The sequence below is a fragment of the Scyliorhinus canicula genome, chromosome 25 (genome assembly GCF_902713615.1).
Source record: "Scyliorhinus canicula chromosome 25, sScyCan1.1, whole genome shotgun sequence".
NCBI lineage: Eukaryota > Metazoa > Chordata > Chondrichthyes > Carcharhiniformes > Scyliorhinidae > Scyliorhinus > Scyliorhinus canicula.
In genome coordinates this window covers 8,807,058-8,819,318 of record NC_052170.1, presented here as the reverse complement: position 1 = coordinate 8,819,318, position 12,261 = coordinate 8,807,058, and the positions used below count along the sequence as shown (strand labels likewise).

At 49.5% G+C, this 12,261-nt stretch overlaps 1 protein-coding gene and 1 non-coding gene across 2 annotated transcripts in view; one reads left to right on the top strand and one right to left on the bottom strand.

Annotated features, from left to right (window-relative positions):
• LOC119957031 (heterogeneous nuclear ribonucleoprotein U-like protein 2) overlaps positions 1 to 12,261 on the top strand; it is a 355,048-nt gene that overhangs the window by 311,777 nt on the left and 31,010 nt on the right. The gene's annotated exons all lie outside the window — the stretch shown is intronic.
• On the bottom strand, positions 7,787 to 7,858 carry trnag-ucc. The gene has a single exon. It is a non-coding gene; the product is annotated as a tRNA-Gly (tRNA).

Genomic DNA, 12,261 nt, shown 5'->3' with positions numbered 1-12,261 from the left:
TTGGTAGATAGTGATGGTAGATAGTGATGGTAGCGTCATGATATGCAGGCACACACACACATAATGATATACAGACAAGCAGCTAATGGACACAGAGAACAGGACATGACCAATAAGCAGGCAGGACACTCAGGGGTGGGATCTGACTATAAAAGACACGAGGCACTCACACTCCGCCTCCTTCCACTGATGAACATCTAGAGAGTCAGTCAAGGGTGTTGTTACAATCTCACACCCCCACCACGTGGCTAAGAGCTGGTCTGGTTCAGTCAGACAGAGTAACCACACTTAAGTTAGCAGAGAGTCGAACTCACAGAGAACTGTGCTAACTGTGCCATTAGTTCAATAAACCTGATTGAACTAACTTCAAGGTCTGGAGTATCTTTCTGATCTAAGCTGCATCCAGTAGCAGCCAGTGTTAGACCAGTGTACCAAATACGACAGGTAGAGACTCTAACATTCTTTTCCGCATATGGCTGATATGGAATCTCTCACACTCTTACCGCCAGGTATTGGTGCGTGTGTTGGAAAGATTTTGCAAGTTGATACTTAACTGGTTTGGCTGCATTATGATCGCACCTTCCTGGGCCATCAAGTTCTGGGGTGGGCTGCAAACCCAGAGTTACTAGCTCGGCGATAGAGACACGCACCCACTGCGCCACAAGATCTCCCCACTTGTAAACACTAATAAAGGACTAACTGGACTGCTCTTCAGACTTCACACACTGAGTGGCCCCTTTTCCTCAATGATTCCGTCTCAGAACTCCCACCATTCCATACTGAGGGACTGGAATCAATTAGAACAGAATGTTTAACAAGAAATGTGAATGTTTACTGTAACTATAAACTACAATGGCAAGTGCAATGAGACACCTCTTGTCCTATACTGAGAGAAACCACAGCTTCTGCAATACCAGGTTTGGGGCAGCACGGTAGCATGGTGGTTAGCATAAATGCTTCACAGCTCCAGGGTCCCAGGATCGATTCCCGGCTGGGTCACTGTCTGTGCGGAGCCTGCACGTCCTCCCCGTGTGTGCATGGGTTTCCTCCGGGTGCTCCGGTTTCCTCCCACAGTCCAAAGATGTGTGGATTAGGTGGATTGGCCATGCCAAATTGCCCTTAGTGTCCTAAAAAAAAAATAAGGTTAATGGGGGTTGTTGGGTTACTGGTATAGGGTGGATATGTGGGCTTGAGTAGGGTGATCATTGCTCGGCACAATATCGAGGGCCGAAGGGCCTGTTCTGTGCTGTACAAAAAAAAGAAAAGGTTTGAATTGTTACGTAATCTACCTTTCCAGATTTTACGGCTAAAGTATATTTTTTGGAAAAAAGCTTCCGTTTCCCGTGGAAGTTGTGCAGAAAAACACCTTTGACCACAAGTCGTGAAGTCATAGAGTTTTACAGCACAGAAAGAGGCCCTTAGGCGCATCGAGTCTGTGCTGGCCATCGAGCATCTATCTATTCTAGAATTATTATATTTTTTAAAAGAATTTACAGTGCAGAAGGAGGCCATTCGGCCCATCGAGTCTGCACTGGCTCCTGGAAAGAGCACCCGACCCAAGGTTAACACCTCCACCCTATCCCCATAACCCAGTAACCCCACCCAACACTAAGGGCAATTTTTTATCACGGCCAATCCACCTAACCTGCACATCTTTGGACTGTGGGAGGAAACAGGAGCACCCGGAGGAAACCCACGCACACACAGGGAGGATGTGCAGACTCCGCACAGACAATGACCCAAGCCGGAATCGAACCTGGGACCCTGGAGCTGTGAAGCGATTGTGCTAACCACTATGCTACCGTGCTGCCCATTTTCCAGCACTTGGGCAGTAACCCTGTATGCTCTGGTGCTCCGAGTGCTCATCAATCCATCAGGCAATGGGCCCCATGTAACATCCGCCGGGTCCTGTGGGGAGAAAGCGACGGTGGATCCGGTTGGCTCCCTCAACAGACCGGTAAATTAATTTGGCAGAATGCTGAATTGGGAGAAACGTCAAACGGGCGCCAAGCTGTATTATGGCAGGTGACAAGAGGGGCCCTTGCTGTCAGATCCGTCACGCATGCCCCGAGCTTCACATGGCGCCCTCAAAGTGGCTGCAGGGGTCAGTGGTTTTGTTCTGGCCCGTATGTTTCCAAAGTTGGGTCTGGAAAAAGGTAGGATCGATTTTGTTGAGTTTCATCCTGAGCAGAACCTTGGTGCATGGCTCGGTGCTCTGTGGGCTGTTCCCAGGGAAGCACATCAAATCTGCTGGTGCAAGAGGACCATCAATCTCGGTGAAAGATGCTCTTTGCTCCACCCAGAACCTGCTGGTCCCCAGTCCAAAGAGCTGTCGGCCACCAGGTGTTGTACAATCCAAGGTAATAATAATAATAATCTGTATTAGTGTCACAAGGAGGCTTACATTACAGCAATTAAGTTACTGTGAAAATCCCCCAGTCGCCACATTCCGGCGCCTGTTCGGGTACACGGAGGGAGAATTCAGAATGTCTAATTCACCCAACAGCACGTCTTTGGGGACTTGTGGGAGGAAACCGGAGCACTCGGAGGAAACCCACGCAGACACGGGGAGAACGTGCAGACTCCGCATAGAAGGTTGACCCAAGCCGGGAATCAAACCCGGGCACTGTTGAGGCAAAAGTGCTAACCATTGTGCTACCATACCGCCCCTAGTACCGGTCCAGTACTGTGCAATAAACCTTCGGTCAGCCACTGCAAAAGCTCAACGGGGGGAGGCCACACCTTTGCAAGAAAAGATATCTCATGAGATGGGGGCAAGGGATCAGGAGCACCAGGCAAATTAGCCACATGGCTGGTGTGTGTGTTCCATGGTGGTCGCTTTCATCCAAAAAGTGTCTGTGTCCTGAATAGCGACGTGAGTGAGATTACCGCTCCTTTATCAGGAAGATGTGAAGCCATTCATAAACTGCAACTTGCAATGAAATTAATAGCCAGGCGTTGGGTAAATAGAAATGACCTGATATGGTGGTGCTAGTGGACAAACCAGAGGATTTGAAAAAGGAACTCAAAGGGCGTGTTTGATTCTGTTATACATTATAATAACTTAGAGTCATTGTCCACGGGTCACATGATGTTAGAGAGTCGCAAGGTCATTATGACACAGAAGGAGGCCATTCGGGGCAGTGAACCCATGCTGGGTCTCTGTGGAGCAAACCAGTTAGTCCCATTCCCCCCCAAGCCGGGAATCGAACCTGGGACCCCGACGCTGTGAAGCAACAGTGCTGACCACTGTGTTAGCGTGCCACCCGACTGTCTCCGCTTCCACCACTCTCGTAGGCAATGAGTTACACATCATCCACAATCCCTCTTACGGGCTCTTGCCCCAAACCTTAAATCTGTGTCCCACCATTAGCAACTGGGAACAGCTGTTTCCTGTGTCTAAGGGGAGAGATTGTGGTGTGAGTGTTCTGACTCTTGCATGGAACCCATTTCAATGAAGCCCAGCTTTCCTCTCGCACATTGTGCCTGAACAGTTCGTTTTGAGCCCAGAGAGCGATTGAAAGCCAAACCCATCTTCACTTTCCAGCTGGAGTTATAGAGGTATAAGACTGTACAGAAGGAGGCCTTTCACACCTGCGTCAGCTCTTCGAAAGAGCTGCCCAAAAACATTCTTCTTCACAAGTATTTATCCGATGCCCTCCTCCTGTGCCTCATGACTCAAGTTGTAGTCATGGGCTGTTGGCCGAGGCCTTAATTCCCCCTCAGCTGCCAGGTCCTTAGTCTTGAAAATCCCTCCCTAAAACTCTCTGCTTCTCTACCTCTCCCTCCTCTTTAAGAAAGTTTTTCAATAGGGTCCTCTTTCCTGTCCTAATTCTTCTTTAGGTGGCTGCTGTCAACTTTTCTTTGAAGCAACCTGGGGCATTTTGCTATGCTCATAACGTTGTCTAAATGATTGGGGTTGTTTGAAATTTGGCATCCTTGTGTTTGTCCTGATGAGTGTTAGGACTCATATTGTCATGTGTACCGAGGTACAGTGAAAAGTATTTGTGTGCAGCTCAAACAGATCATTTAGTACATGAAAAGAAAATACATAATAGGGCAACACAAGGTACACAATGTAAATACCTAGACACCGGCATCAGGTGAAGCCTACAGGAGTGTAATATTAATCAGGTCAGTCCATAAGAGGGTCGTTTAGGAATCTGGTAACAGCGGGGAAGAAGCTGTTTTTGAATCTGTTCTTGCGTGTTCTCAGACTTCTGTATCTCCTACCTAAAGGAAGAAGTTGGAAGAGTGAGTAAGCCGGGTGTGAGGGGTCTTTGATTATGCGGCCCGCTTTGCCCCGGCAGCGGGAGGTGTAGACAGTCAATTGATGGGCGGACTGGGCGGTGTTCACGACTCTCTGAAGTTTCTTGTGGTCCTGGGCCGAGCAGTTGCCATACCAGGCTGTGATGCAGCCCAATAGGATGCTTTCTATAATGCATCTGTAAACGTTGGTAAGAGCCAGTGTGGACTTGGTCTTCGGCAACTTGCCTCTCTGTTCAGCAATATTTATGCCCAAAGTGCTATTCAAATGTTAAGTTGTTGTTATGGGCACTTCAAGACCCCATAACCAAAGAGAAAAGTCACGACTCAATAGTTACGTTCGAATCTTTGACCTGTTCGAAGGATAGTAGAGGAGCTTAGAAGAATGAAGGTTGATTGAATTGAAACATGTAGAATTCCTAAGGGGCTGGATGGATATATTCTGAGAAGATGTTTCGCCTGGCTGGGGAGTCTAGAACACAGGGGGACACAGGCTCAGGATAAGGAGTACCCATTTCGGACGAGGATGAAGAGAAATTATTTCACTCAAAATGTTGTGAATCTTTGGGACTTCCTACCCAGAACCTTCTCAATGCTCATCTGTTGAATATATTCAAGACAGTGATTGATGGATTTTTGAATACAAAGGGATTTGGGGATAGTGCGGGAAGGTGGAGTTGAAATGGAAGATTAATTAGAGAATTGCTACAGTGCAGAAGGAGGCCATTTGGCCCATCGAGTCTGCACGAACCACCGAAAGAGCACCGTGCCTAGGCCCACTCCCCAATCCCATCTGTGTAACCCCACCGAACCGGCACATTTTCTGACACAAAGGGGCAACTTAGGGTGGCCAATCCCCTAACCCGCACATCTTTGGACTGTGGGAGGAAACCGGAGCACCCGGAGGAAACCCACGCAAACTGGGGGAGAGCGTGCAAACTCCACACAGTCCCCCAAGGGCAGAATTGAACCCGGGACCCTGGCGCTGTGAGGCAACTGTGCTAATAACTGTGCCACTGTGCCATCATCTAATTCTCACCGACTCTGAAAGAGCAGCCCACCCAGGCATTAGCCACGATCTTGTTGAATGGCGGACGGGGATAGCTCAAAGGGCCAAATGGCCTATTTCAATTCCTACTTCTTACATTCTTATGAAAAGGGTTCTCAGCTCTGGTGACCTTCTTGGGTGGAGGAATAAAGAGGTACGAATCAGCAAGTTGGCCAACGCGATAGGAAGGTGGGGTGTCTGTGATTCCTTGGCCTACAGCGCGAGATATGTACGACCCAACTCTTTTCCAGTTCATCAACATGTATGATCCAATTTGTGACTCACGTGATTTGTATCTCTAACTCTGGCAGTTAGAACATAGAACATACAATGCAGAAGGAGCCATTCGGCCCATCAAATCTGCACCAACCCACTTAAGCCCTCGCTTTCATCCTATCCCCATAACCCAATAACCCCTCCTAACCTTTTTGGTCACTAAGGGCAATTTATCACGGCCAATCCACCCAACCTGCATGTCTTTGACCTGTGGGAGGAAACCCACGCAGACACGGGGAGAGCGTGCGGACTCCGCACAGACAGTGACCCAGCGGGGAATCGAACCTGGGACCCTGGCGCTGTGAAGCCACAGTGCTGTCCACTTGTGCTACCGTGCTGCCCACTTCATGTGAGACATTCAGACTTGCACAGATCCTGTGATTAGTCAGGCAGTTGTGATTGTGGACTTGTTCAGTGTGAACATTGTGGCACCTCAATTGGACAAAGTGCGCTGGCCATGGTGACAAAGCAAAGCCAACCCCAAACATTCTCCGCGAAGACCATGATGCCTGTTTGCAGCCCAACATTCACCAGGAGTGATCCATTAGGTTGACACAATGGGCGGAATTCTCCGCTCCCGGGAAAAATCGGGAGGGCCGTCGTGAAACTCGGAGGCCACTCCTCGCTCCCTATTCTCCCCTCCCAGTGGGGCTAGGAGCGGCGCTCCGTAAATCTCGGCCGCGGCGCACCTAATGACGTCAGCCGCGCATGCGCAGGTTGGCCGGCTCCAACCCGCGCATGCGCGGCTGACATCATGACGCTGACGGCACGAACCCGCGTATGTGCGGTGGCCGTCTTTCCCCTCAGCCGCCCCGCAAGACATGGCGGCTTGATCTTGTGGGGTGGCGAAGGGGAAATAGTGCGTCCGATTGAGACCCCGGCCCGACGATCGGTGGGCACCGATCGCGGGCCTGTCCCCTCCCGAGCACAGTCGTGGTGCTCTTTCCTTTCTCGGCCACCTACAAGCCCCAAACGGGCTTCTCACTCCCGTTTCACGACGGCAGCGACCAGGTGTGTTTGCCGCCGTCGTGAAACGGCCGCTAATGGCAGGCCGCTCGGCCCATCCGGGTCGGAGAATCGCCGTTCGCCGTGAAAAACGGCGAGCGCCGATTCTTCCGAGCGGGGGGGTGAGGGGGGCGTGAATTTTGTCGGGGGGCCCTCCCGCGATTCTCCCACGCCGCGTGGGGAGCGGAGAATCGCGCCCAATGTGTTTGTGAAAAATTGATCAATCCTTACTTGTTCTGCCTTCAAAAGGAGAATTAATTAAAACAAATATACTTGATATGCATTTTAAATACAATTATTGTGACAAACGGGAGTACCGTCAACCTTATAAACTTGAAGGAAAATGCCAGCGAGATGTTAGACATTTTAAACTACTTTACGAGGAAGATTTTAAAACTCTGCTCAGATTTAATATGAATAATTTCTTCACATCTGTATTCATTTTCAAATCATCTCTTGTCTCTGCCCCAAACTCTCCTCCACCTCTAACTTCCAGGCTGTAACTTGCACACCTGGAGGTTTGTCTCCTCCAGCATACTGGTTGCTGGCCTCCCAACCCTCCAGCACTGCAGGATATCCTGAAGATTGCTGACGAGAGAGACACACCTTGCCGAAGCTTCTTGGCTTACACTGCTTCCGGACAGAAAACACAAGAATGCCAAATTTCAAACTGTCGCAATCATTTACACTGCAGGAGAAAAAGGTGTTGGCAAGTTTGTTTAAATTCATTTGTAGGATGTGGACATCGCGGGCAAGGTCACCATTCATTGCCCATCCCTAATTGCCCCATGAACTGAACGGCTTTCTCGGCCATTACAGAGAGTAGTTGAGAGTTAACCGCGTTGCTGTGGAGTCTGGATTCACACACAGGCCAGACCAGGTAAGGATGGCAGATTTCCTTCGCGAAAGGATCGTAGTGAAACAGATGGGATTACGGATGATGTTTTCATTAAAAAAAAAATTTAGACTACCCGATTCATTTTTTCCAATTAAGGGGCAATTTAGCATGTTCAATCCACCTACCCTGCACATCTTTGGGTTGTGGGGGCGAAACCCACGCAAACACGGGGAGAATGTGCAAACTCCACACGGACAGTGACCCAGAGCCGGGAACGAACCCGGGACCTTGGCGCCGTGAGGCAGCAGTGCTAACCACTGCACTCCCGTGCCGCCCAAAATTCTAATTTTTTTTGCGATGGCCGGGAATCGAACCCGCGTCAACTGCTTGGAAGGCAGCTATGCTCACCACTATACCACCATCGTTCACCTTGGATGATGGTTTCATGGTCACCATTACTAAGACTAGCTTTCCATCACAGATTTTATTCATTGAATTTAAATACCACCAACTACTATGGTGGGATTTGAACCCATATCCCCAGAACATTAGAGAAAATGCTGGAAAATCTCAGCAAGTCTGACAGCATCTGTAGGGAGAAAAGAGCTAACGTTTCGAGTCCGATGACTCTTTGTCGACGAAGAGTCATCGGACTCGAAACGTTAGCTCTTTTCTCTCCCTACAGATGCTGTCAGACTTGCTGAGATTTTCCAGCATTTTCTCTTTCGTTTCAGATTCCAGCATCTGCAGTAATTTGCTTTTTTCCCCAGAGCAGTAGCCTGGGACACTGGATTTAACACCATCTCACTTGACACACAAGTGGACACTAATTTACTGAGGCTTTATCATAGAGGACACGCGGGAGAACAGAACCTCCTCAATTACTCACTGACATTCATGCCCAATCCAAGTCATTTCTACCTTCCTGGACTCCCCAGGCTCCAGGGAATAGAATTCTTGGTTCTCCCCTTTACCCCCAAATCCTCCCATGAACTTGTCTCGCCTCTCTCTCCTCCTCAATGTGCGCCTTCTCCATTGCCCCCCCCCCCCCCCCCCCCCCTTGCTCCACAGATTGGTGCTGCGGTGACTCTATCTCTGGGCCCTCCTCCCTCACCAACCTCAGCCTTGGCACCCTCTCTCCCAGCTTTCAGGAGCGAACCTTGCGCTCTCTCCCTTCGACCTTCGCAATCGTCTTCGGGCGGCCTGTATTTTCCTTTCCTGCTCAGAGGCCCGAGGAGTTTGTAAACTGCTCTGAGATCTCGAAATCTGTTATGATGTGGAGGTGCCGGCGTTGGACGGGGGTGGGCACAGTAAGAAGTCTTACAACACCGGATTAAAGTCCAACAGGTTTATTTGGAATCACTAGCTTTCGGTGGATAAATCTGTTCAGGGTGATGACTCTTTCCTGACATGATTAGAAATTGTCAGTGTGATTGCTCACCGTTCACCTCAATCCCTGTCTTTACACTTTGATCGCAAATGATGGCTTGCCTTGCAGCCATTGTAAAACGGTCGTGTTGTATCAGTGCCCTCTGGTGAGAACGAGAGGCGTAACTAATGCTTTTAAACGCAACAGAAGCTTCCACTGTCCAATAGCACCACTTGCAGGCTCATTCGAAGAACAACAACATTACGTTCGCCTACATGCCCCAATATTTCTCACCATCCATGAAAATGAAATGAAATGAAAATCGCTTGTTGTCACGAGTAGGCTTCGAATGAAGTTACTGTGAAAAGCCCCTAGTCGCCACATTCCAGCGCCTGTTCGGGGAGGCTGGTACGGGAATCGAACCGTGCTGCTGGCCTGCCTTGGTCTGCTTTAAAAGCCAGTGATTTAGCCCAGTGTGCTAAACCAGCCCCTAGCATTGCAGGGTCCCAGGTTACATAGCCAATCGGTCAGAGGGCTGATGCAGAGCCAAACAGCCTCCTTCTACATTGTACCAATTCTGCGATTCTATGATAGGTGCTGCTTCCTAATCAGCTTCTGCACCCCAGGGCCACAGAGGTAAGGAGATTGACCAGGCCTTCAGACTTGTCAATCGGTGCCCTCTACTGGGATACATGATATAGAAAGGAACAGACTTGCCTTGGCTCCTGTATTGGATGCATTCACTCCCCAATATAAACCCTCATTTATATAGCGCCGTTCAAAGCCGCAGGGCATCCCAAAAGACTGTACAGCCAATTAAGTGCTTCCATAGTTACTGTTGGAATATGGGATGCACTGCAGCCAATCTCTGCACAGTAAGACCCAACAAGGAATCCTATGGTTCCACAGTTCGAGAAGGCAACAGGATAAATAGCCCGATCATCTGTTTTGGTGTTGTTGATCAAGAGATAGATATTGGCCAGCACACTAGGGTAAAAACTCTCCTGCTTTTCATCAAGGTAGCACCTTTCAGCTTGTTCTGGGAAGGTAGATGAGACTTGGTTTAATGTCTCGTTCATAAAGCGGCACCATAGAATCCCTACATTGCGGAAGGAGGTCGTTCAGCCCATCGAGTCTTCGCTCCGAAAGAGCACTCTATTCAGGTCCACTCCCTCGTCCTCCCTGCCCTATCCCCACAACCCCGTACCCTATCCTGCACCATCCCTGGGCATTAAGGAGCAATTTAACATGGCCACCCCCCCCCCAACTAACCCGCATATCTTTGGACTGTGGGAGGAAACCGGAGCACCTGGAGGAAACCCACGCACACAGGGGGAGGACGTGCAGACTCCGCACAGACACTGACCCAGCCGGGAATCGAACCTGGGACCCTGGCGCTGTGAGGCAGCAGTGCTAACCACTGTGCCGCCATGTGAACTACCTGTAACATTGATAGGAAACCTGCAGCCCAGATAATTTATTGAAGGAATATCCAGAAAATGCAAAAACAGGAGCAGCCAATAAAACCAAACAATATGGAAGAACCCATAATTCACCCTTGCCTGGGCAACGGTCAACAAAATGTCTGGTGCACCGTCTGAGGAAGCAGGAGAGCAGCTGCTCGGGAAATCGGTAGGCTGAGGGGCGAGGGGTGTAAGGTGGCAACGGACCTGGCAGGATCAATAAAAGTTTTGAGTCTTTCCATCAAAGACTATACCAATCGGAATCTCCGTCAGGGCATGAACTAAGACGGCAATTTCTGGATTGATTAGAATTTCAAGGGTGGATCGGGCGAGGGTGCAGGGGTTGGGGGCCCCAGTAGGTCGATGGGAGGTGTTGGGGTGCATGTATTTGATGTCAGGGTAGGACCCGGGTCTAAATTTATTTTTAAAAGATGATCATGAGGCTATTGGACGTCAGCATTTAAAAATTTTTTTTTTTTAGAGTACTCAATTATTTTTCTTTTCCAATTAAGGGGCAATTTAGCGTGGCCAATCCACCTAGCCTGCACATCTTTGGGTTGTGGGGGCTGAAACCCACGCAGACACAGGGCGAACGTGCAAACTCCACACAGACAGTGACCCAAGGCCGGGATTCGAACCCGGGTCCTCAGCGGCACAGCCCTAGTGCTAACCACTGCGCCACACGCCACCCTTATTGGACGTAATCATGATGCCCGCAGGAGGAAGCCAGATGGAGGTAGTGGTGTCAGTGGATGCCGAGAAGGCGTTCTACTGAGTGGAATGGGGGTACCTGTTTGATATTTTGGAGCGATTTGGGTTCGGACTGGGTTAGACTGTTGTACAAAGCCCTGAAAGCAAGCATCTTCACTGACGGGATTAACTCTGAGTATTTTACTTGGCAGCGCTGGATGAGACAGGGGTGCCTACTCTCGCCTCTGCTCTGTGCCCTTGCAATTGAGCCATTGGCGATGGCTCTTTGGGCGTCTGGGGAATGGAGATGTATTGAGCGGGGAGGGGGTTGTTGGGCGTAGAGCACCGATTCTTTGCATGCGGATGACCTCCTGTTGTACATTTCTGATCCCATGGAGTAATTCAACAAGATTCTGTGGATTCTGAGCGAGTTTGGCTCCTTCTCCGGATACAAGCTCAGTGGCAAAGAGCGAGAGGTTCCTGACTGGCTCCGGAGGATGGGCGGGATGTTTGAGTGGGCTCCCATTTCGCTTGGCAAGGGAGAGCTTTCGTTATCTGGGGATTCAGGGGGCACAGGATTGGGCCCAGCTTCACAAATTAAACCTGGCAGGTTTAGTGGAGGTGACGAAAGAGGAGATTAATAGATGGGGCAGGTTGCCGCTGTCTCTGTCCGGGAGAGTCTAGACAATAAAAATCTGATCTTGCCGAGGTTCCGTCTTGTATTTCAGAATCTTCCAATCGTTTTGCCTAAATCTTTTTCCGTTGATTTCCGCCCGTGTAGTTTTTTTCCTCCCGGTCTGACTGAAGTGATTCACACGTTAAGCGAGGGCGAGCGGAGTGAGGAGCGAGCTGATTGCTCACAACATCGACTGTGAGAGCCGTGCGCACCTTCTGTGTCCAAAGTGTAACTTTTTCTTTTGTCTTTACCATTTGAAGTTGACGACAGTTCTATCAATATATAAATGATTAAACATTTTCTATAACTAGTTATGAAATATTTGGCATGTATTCAATGTATTTAATCTTATTCCTGAGGTCACGGTTAGTGAACAACCCCCATTTTAATCTTGCGGCCCACTGAAATGAAGGAGGGCCACTCATGCGGCCCAGGTTGCCCACTCAATAGCCAAAGTTGCCATTGTTGATCTACAAGATGCACTGCAGCAACTCACCAAGGCTCCTTCGACAGCACCTTCCAAATCTACAACCTTTACAACGAGAAGGACTGGATCATGGGATATGGGAGAACCATAACTAAGTTTCCTCTATCCCCTCCCCCGCCCAAGCCATTCACCACCCTGACTTG